The sequence below is a fragment of the Phycodurus eques genome, chromosome 16, assembly GCF_024500275.1.
Source record: "Phycodurus eques isolate BA_2022a chromosome 16, UOR_Pequ_1.1, whole genome shotgun sequence".
Classification (NCBI taxonomy): domain Eukaryota; kingdom Metazoa; phylum Chordata; class Actinopteri; order Syngnathiformes; family Syngnathidae; genus Phycodurus; species Phycodurus eques.
Window position 1 is genome coordinate 18,186,126 of NC_084540.1, and position 8,942 is coordinate 18,195,067.

General features: G+C 41.3%; 1 protein-coding gene across 1 annotated transcript in view; it reads left to right on the forward strand.

The window, feature by feature from the left end:
• Positions 1–8,942, forward strand: part of hs3st4 (heparan sulfate (glucosamine) 3-O-sulfotransferase 4) — an 83,397-nt gene that overhangs the window by 48,868 nt on the left and 25,587 nt on the right.

Genomic DNA, 8,942 nt, shown 5'->3' on the forward strand with positions numbered 1-8,942 from the left:
AGGAGAATATCGCAATTTTTTCAAGGCGTTTCTCCATCCCGTCTGCTGAGTAACGTCGACTGGCAGCGGTCAAGGTTGGGCTTTGGTTTGGCTAAATCCTCCCGAATTTGTTGGGTTTTAAAGGATTAGCGGACGGAGTGCACAAGCGCCATCGGTGCTCTAAAAATGTGCAGATTTGTAATGATTGATATTTTATAATCTGCGGGTGCGCTTTACAATAATGACTGTTAATCTTTGTAGGTTATCTATCACGACGCTGCACGGACAGTCAGGCGATGCTCCCTTTTAGAGAATTTGATAGGTCAGGGGTCTCCGGACGTTTTCCTCTGAGGGCCGCACGGCCGCTTGAAACTCTTAAACAATCATTTATTAAAACACGCTAAATGGTAGTGTGCTCCTCTTCTCCTTGCGCTGGCTCACTGCGCTTGTTTCATTATTTGCTACCAGTTTTAATGTCTTGTTTTGTTGGTCCCTGTTATCAAGGATAAAGCTGGTAAAGTGGGCAGCCTTGCTTATCACAGGCCGACAGCATTAGCCAGCGCGCTGTCCAGAGTCTTAAGAGAAAATGATTTTGCTCCTGTTCAAGGCCTTTATAAGGTCTACAGAGAGCTAAACAGTACTGATGTATGTTCATGCCTTAAAGGAACTCTTGACCCTATATGAAATGAAAAAGGCATCTGTTTTTCTGTTTCATATGCCTCTAAAGAATGTAACTGTATTAATCACAGGAAATTATTTGAAAAGTTGGATCAGGGATGGGTCCCCAAATATAAAGTGAGGATCCTGGTATATTGGTATGCCCATCAGACGATGCAGGTAAAATGGGGGGGGAACAGTGTCTCAACCCCATTTGGTGTTACTAATGGGGTCAAGGAAGGGAGAATTCTTCGCCTGCTTATTATTAATCTATACATGAATGATTTGTCTAACAGGTTTAGGACCTGCAAAACTTCATACATGATTGGAAATGTATAATGGAACCTTATATAATGTATGCAGAAGACCTGGTGATTATCAGTCCCACTAGTGCATGCCTCCAACAGATGTCGAATTTGTGTTCAGAATGTGGTGTGCATCATGATATTAAATATAATGCTGTTCAAAGTGACGTAATGATCTGTCCAACTAAAGAGGGTGAACTTCAAAATGTTCCTGGCTTTACAATTGCTGAATAATAATGCTACAGTCTGTAGTAAGTTCAGGTATCTAGGACATCTTACTGCGGATAAAATGACATGTAGGGACACAAGTTTAATGCATGTACAGAAGCTGTAAAGTTGTCTTTGTTCAGAGCATACTGCACTTCAATCTATAGTATATGGCACATTTTGTGGTCACATTACAGTTATAAACTAGCCTCGAGAAAATTGACATTGGTACCACTGCCGCTTGTATGATGATTTTTCATAAATATGTATTTTCTTGATCATTTTCTTATTAACTTTGTGTATCTGTATTGTGTACATTGTTTGTCTTTGCCTGGACTTCGAGTTTGTAAATACAGCTGATTGATTTGATTGAATACAAATCGGAGGCAAAGCGATTTTAATAAATCATTTCCAGCCAGTTTTGTGACTCATCAGCAATCCATTAAATGGTGGCCGAGAGCTTCGCCTCGTTACGAGCGGCTGAAATATTCATAGTGTTAGCATTTAAGCAACAGTCAAGACAGGCCACACAAATTAGCCGGGAGCTGCAAAGAGCCGCGACGTGCGCTCGCTCGCTCTCTCGCTCTCGCTCTCTCTCCGATCAATCGCCCGCACCCATACGAGTCCTATCGATCAGAGCTGCTCACTAACAGGAACGCGTCGGCGCCACAGTCATGTTGGGTTTCGAGAACGATGTGGGTTTGCTTTAATGCACTTCCATGTGGACACACTTGAAATCTACGTCATATTGCAACATAAAGTCAAACAAAGTCTCATTAAATGTCAGCGTATGATGAAATACAAAGGTTTGTGCTTTGTGTCTTTTTCTTTCGCTTTTTAGGGACCGTTGCCTCAACCAAGGGTGGAAAAACGTGAAGCAAATAAAAATGACAGGTGAATTAAGTGCAAAGTTGAGGTTTTATGGCAGTCAACGTCTTTTGTCACTTCTGTGACATATTCTTTAAGGTGACGCAAATACTTTTTTCAGGTTTCTTAAAAACATCTTTATACTGGAAGACATAATCTCCATTTCTTCCTTTTTTTCCCCCTTTTCCTTTTATTGATATCGGTTAAATGTCTTTTGAATTGATTTGATATTGCGACTGTGCTGTACTTTTCCCTTAAATTTCTTAAGGATCATCATTTTAACCCATCTAATGATTGTCTGCCTAGTTAGCATATTGTTGCGTTTGGAGAATAAGCCCCCGCAAGTACTAAAGTGCATCGTCACAGACATCGGGGGGAAAAAAGAAGTGCATCAAGCGGGGTGCAGTACACACTTACCATACATAATCAGGCCTAATTTGAGCATTTTTTTCCTTCCATTTGATCAAAGTCAGATCGTGCGAGCTCTCCGAAAGATTATCCTGAGCGATTATTCTGTGTTGTACGATGTGTGAGGAGCGATTCTTTCCTCCCCAATATGCTCGGGAAATCGCTCAGGGCCGACATTGTAAATGTTAAACCTGTTCCAAGTCCTGTAGCCGTGAAACACGACGACAGCCAATTTGGAAGCGAGCTGAACGTCACGTTTTTTACACTTGCACGAAAATAGAAGCGCAACTGGTTATGTTTAGTGTTTGTCTCATGTGTCTCCCAAATCATTCACAAGAATAAGAGTTTGCAACTGCATTATAGTTACCAGATAACCAGCTAACAGTTAAGATAGCTTCTTTATTGTCGCTCTTTTACTCTTCTTCTTTTTATTTCCCGGCAGTCTGGATATCCTGTGGCACAATGCTGTCTCTCACAGGTCTGTCTTGGTACTACATGAGACGTCTGGTTTGAGGAGGAGACTCGCAATTTCCGGTGGATACATCGTTGTGTGTGTGTGTGTGTGTGTGTTGTGCTGTGATGGCACATTATAACTTGCCCAGATTCTCCTCGTCATGTATGGGGTCTCTCACATTTTAAAAATCTGAAAAATCTGTGCGTGTACTAGGGATTCTTTTAAGTCGACACTAATGTGACGAAAGTCGAGTCGACTAGTTGCTAATGATACCATTGAAATTTTTTTTAGCACAGTAATGTAAAAATAATAATTATCAATATTCATCAACCAATGAACAGCTCTTACACCAAATCTATGCATAACATACACATTAGAACACAAGAGCATCGACATTGGCAGTGTGAATGCTCCACCCAGAAAAACAAAATCCCGCTGGGCAGGTCACGTTTGCACTACTTGGCCAAACGGGGAAACCTGTCCTCGTTCTGGGCCCACCACAGTCGCGGGATCTGAATGGTGGGAATGGCGACGTTTGCAAAAAATCCCGGACGTCTTCGTGTGTGGCGGAATAATTGCTCTCTCTCTTTACCCTTTGATAGTTTGGGCCGAAAACAATCTTCAAAATCTTGTTTGAGCCCGCCTTATTTTTTTCTCCACCTTTACAGGTTCTCCCTCACTTACCAAAGCTGCAAATTCAATTACGGTGACAGACTAATTTTTATTCAGCACACTCGTCTGTTGCTGCAAGCGGCTCTGCCTCCTCCTCAAGCCAAAATCACGATGAGTGACTAGTCAACATCACACTCTATACATCACTGTGGAATAGTAAAGTCAACAAATTGACTAGTTGATTAGTCTGCACGACCTCTAGGGTGTACCCCGCTTTAGTTGTCACTTCTACTTTTGTGACGGCTGTTATGTACCCTATGTATTTTTGCCATACAGTAAAACCATTTAGTTTCAACTCTGTCCTCTGCGTGAACCTTTCCTCTGTGAAAAATTCATGACCATGATAACAACATGTACGTTTCAATTCCGTCATTGTTTTTCCCCTCCTTAATAAACAGATGGCCCCGATATGATCCTGTCTCACTGTTGCCATGGTTACCCTACAGCACAGGTGCAAACTTATTCTTCAGCCCCCGGGGGTCTGAGTGGCTGTAAGGTGTGAGCTTTTTTTTTAATGATTATTATTATTTTGCATGTATGCATATACAGTATACAGTCCTCATTTTAATGATTTTTTTTCTTTGGCTGTATTTTTCTGTTTATAATGGCGGAGAGGAGAAAATAGGCCCTGAGGCGTAACACACACTGTATACAGACTGAGCAGATGTAGGCGATGTAACTTCCAAAACAATATTGCACACTTACCATCATTCCCTACTGTGCACCGTTACATCGACTTCGTACTTTGAATTAGCGCCCAAGCTCATAAACTGGTGGCGGATAGGTTCTAAATTCATAGGAACAACACTGACATTTGACCCTATTGGTCAATTTCAGAACCAGAATCATCTTTATTTGCCAAGTATGTCCAAAAAACACACAAGGAATTTGTCTCCGGTAGTTGGAGCCGCTCTAGTACGACAACAGACAGTCAATTGACAGAACACTTTTGAGACATAAAGACATTGACAAAAAAACAGTCACTGAGCAATAAAGGGTTAATAGTTATCTGGTAATGCCGGTAAAAAAAAATGTTCACGCAATAATGTAGTCATGATTTCGAGGGCAGACCTGTCTAGAACCCTAAAAACAAGGGGGGTATGTTGGAAGAATAATTCTGTCAAGGTGATGTCTCCCTCGACCGGCTAAATTATGAAGTCACTAAAAAAAAAAAAAAAAAAAAAAAAAAAAAAGAAATCACCTGGCCAGCCCACAGCCATTACTCATCTTAAGTACAGGATGTAGGTTCTTATCTGAAGCTCAACATGAACATTCTTCGAGAGCTCCGCTGTCTTTAATTGCTCAATCAAGTCAGCAGTAGATATTCTCTCCCTTTACTGTCAACACGTTTACGGGTAAATCAATATTTACATCTATTAGATTCACAGCTATGGCATGGAGGTTTATACTACTACGTATTAAAAGAAACGTGGGGGAAAAGCACTACCGCAGAATAAGTTTCTCGATACAATCAAGTCCTAGATACTAGAATCCATCGAGTTTTGCATTTTGGGCCTCCTCACCCAGGATGCGTGTGGATATTTGTTTGCTGTGATCATAGTCTCTCAAAGGACTGCATTGTTTTGCTTCAATAGCCTTTGTCTCAATCGCGATGTGAACTATCCGTTACTTGCTCAGATACACTTTACACAGTTTGGAAGAAAACACATCCATATTTAATGTTACTGTTTGCTTGGAAATTCATCCAAGCCAACAGTGCACCAATACACAATATGTGCACAGCTTGCTACACGGAACCTGCTCACTCATATTTCACTTCTTACCTAATAAACTTAGTTGTCTCACAGGGCTCTGTTATTGATCCCCTTCTATTTTGTTATTGAGACTTTATAAACTACCGATAATGGGAAGGAGTATTGAAACATACCCCTTAGACAATTGCATGCTTCTGACTTTGTGGGAACCACTTCAGGAAAGGTCCTTTTTTCAGGAGATGCAAACTTAATTGATGCACGTAATATTGAGTTGTACGGACGGATTAAGTTGTATTGAAGAGGGTTGGCATCACTGATTTACTATGCCGCAGATTTTACGCAACTATTCAATGCCCGCAATACCAGGATTTGTACAGGGAATCCTTGCTTTGCGACGGAATCCCATTCCTACTAATGCAGTAGTAAAGTCACAACTGTGCAAATGCTCATTCTGCACCAAAGTGCTTTATGTTTATCACTCTTATTATTCACGTTCCCAGAATACCAAATTTTCCACAAGAACCAAAACCATTCAATTTATTAGAAATATAACAAATTCACGTCATATTCACAATTTCACAACTCATTCAAATCATTACAAACATGTTCAGCATTTCAAAAATTCCTACAAGTTGTAAAAGTATGCATATGTCATGAGGAAATTCCCAAACTAATGGAGACATTTAAAAACTTTACTGCTGTCATATAATTCAGCTTTTTCTTTCTTCAATCTCACCTTCTAAATTTCTATTTACCAAGTTCGGTGCAGTCGTCATTACGCCTTTGTAATTTTCACCTCACCCTTTTATCAAATGTATTTGTTGCCACCTTTCAAGTGCACATTTTATCTCGATTTCCTGACAAGAGTCAAATTATTGCAATAACAGGTCAGTTTTAACGCTCCTTGTAGATCACTCCAAAGGTCATGCTTTGTTTTTCTGCTTCATAAAAAGGCCACTCGCTGTATCGCATGAACAGCGAGGTGAAAAGTCACCAGCACCCTGCATTGCCTCTCTTGGGAGGTCACAGGATCGGTTCGCACAGGGACGTGAACATGGCTCGAAGCTTTTTAAAAGTAAAAAAGGTCAAAGATTTTCGTCTGCGAGCAGAGCATCTCTGCGTTCAGAACTTTGATGCGACGGCAGGCTAATTGCTGTGCTGCGAAAGTGCCAGAGTCTGCGGCATCAGTCGGAGGCATATTTATCTCTTATTGGCTCTTATGAAGTTTCGGGCCTTGATCCGCATTATGTTTTAGTTGCTATGTAGCCGCTTTGACTGACATTCGCCTCGCATTCTTTCATCCACCAGATTTCACGCAGGCCACATAGTCGAGGCAGCCATCAAAAACACTTCAGCCTGTGAGGGTAATGTCCGCGCCGTTGCCTTTGCGCAACCTTTTCAACTCGCTACACGTAGGAAAAATGACAGCCATTTAGACAAGGTTCATTCTCATGTTAAAGAACAATAAGTGGTTGCTGAGAACTGCGGGGAGGGAACAACTCTTGGATAACCTTGCGTGAAACAAAGTGCGTTTCTTTTGAGGCCTTCAGAGCTTGACAGGAAGAATGAGAACACGCTTATACATGCTAATACTGTACGTCAGAAACATCGGGCTTTCATCTCCCGCTCTCCCTTTGTAGCGTTTCTTGGCAGATTTAAAAACACTCAAGGATCTGTCATTGTTATGCAGAGCAAGATGGCTATTTCCGATCGGCCCTTTATGTGATAGAATGCTATTCCCTATAGTAAATCCAAGTTTACCGATGATGATTTTCAGCTGGTTCTTGTTTTAATGAAGAGGAGGCATTTTTGTTTTAATGAAGAGGAGCCAGTCGATCCGCTAAAACCACCACGTCAAGCAACGCTCTCCTATACAGGCCGGTATATTGTTTACGCCGCACATTTGCTTATCTTTATGAACACCCACTCTTCCTCGCGCCCGTCAGAATGACAATCTAACATTAATAGGCACTCCAGCCAGGGAATGCCAGGAGGGCTGATGAGCTAAGCTCTTCAACTGTTTTACTCACTTTTTGTGCTGACAATCAAGTGTGCCACGAGCAAGGTCATCCTATGTGTTGTACTTGCCGGTATTTGAGAACAACTTGACTCATTACCTGTGACAAGAAGGTTACATTTTCATCGTTGATGGCTTTGACTTTCTGGTTATCCTAACTTCACTTGATTTCTTTGTTTTTCTACTAAATGTATTTATTTCATCCTGTGCACCATATATTCCCATATTGGAACATTGTTGACTCGTGACCTGTGCCAAGGTGCTTATGCAGGATGGAGCACCTTAACGTCACTTGCACTTATTTGTTTGTCTGTTTACCGAAAGCTTGTCTACATTTCTATGTATGTTCGTGACCTCCAAAACTATGAAACCGATTCTGTGTGCGGTACTTTGACAAACCCTAAATCTCTACCTGTACCAGGGAACTTGTTTTCTGAGATTAAAATTTTAATGTCATTTTTTTTACTCATTAAAATCCCTCGAGGGGAAATTTAACGTAAATGCTACTTTAATTATTTGTGTTGCACACCACACACACAGAACCAAATCACACCACATGCAGGCATGCCAGGTGGGACGTCAGCTTGAAAGGTGCGCGCAATCAGTGTTGTCCCTCTTGAGCTGCGGGAGTTGATCTTTGTGACCCTCCAGTCCCAAAGCTCAAGTCCTTACAGATGAGCTACTGGGCTTGTCTTTTGATTTCCTTGACTTTGTCTACAGTACATTTTGATATGAATCTATTATCACTATGACAAACTATTCAAACAATTTCATTCTGGGTGCTTGTAATGGAAATTTACCTCTACGGAAGGCTGGATGCGATCAGAAAATAACATGTTTGGTCTATCGAGGCCCTTCCTATAGACAGAGGTCTCTCTAACTGTAAAGAATTTACATAACTCTCCTCCAAGTGCCCTCAATGCCACTCTGGCAATCAGAAAAACTTGTGTAGCGCACCCAGCAAGCTGGTCTATCCAAGGCCGCCTCCTTCCGCGCACGGGATAAAATATAAAAAGGAGGTTATGTTTTCACTGGGTTGGCTTTTTGATTAGTTTACCTAACTAAGTGTATTTGAATGCTAGTTTGTTACCGACATAACATTCCACCTACAATTTCCATGAGACCTTGTGTAGGGGTATGAAACACGCCAAGGTAGTGCAGGACGAGTTTGTTAGTTCATTGCGAAAACTCCAAACCATGGCAGATGGCATTTTCTCAACTGATTATTGTAATGAACAGCCTGCGGTACTGGAGTTGAACATAATCTACATGAATTGTATTGGAATCCAACCCAATTTTAATTGAAATTCAACCTGGAAAATCTCATTTAACATTTTCAGATGGTCATATTTTGCCATTTGTTACGCTTCTAAAGATCTTATTACATTTCCCTTGGATCCAGAAATAGTTTCGCCTCGGTGGAGGGCTACACCTTACTTGTTCCCCTCTACAATGCAGCTCACAGGAGCCGAGTCCCATTAATTAGTTCACCGGTTCATATTGTAGCCTCTTCTCTCGGGGCACTTACAGTTCGAGACAACAGCCATGACCTTTTGCGTGCGTTGTTTTATCACTGACATTTTGTTACCACTAAGAATAAAACACAGATTGATAACAGTTCGATGTTTACAAATTCCCAGTTCGGTCGCCGCGGTGATAGG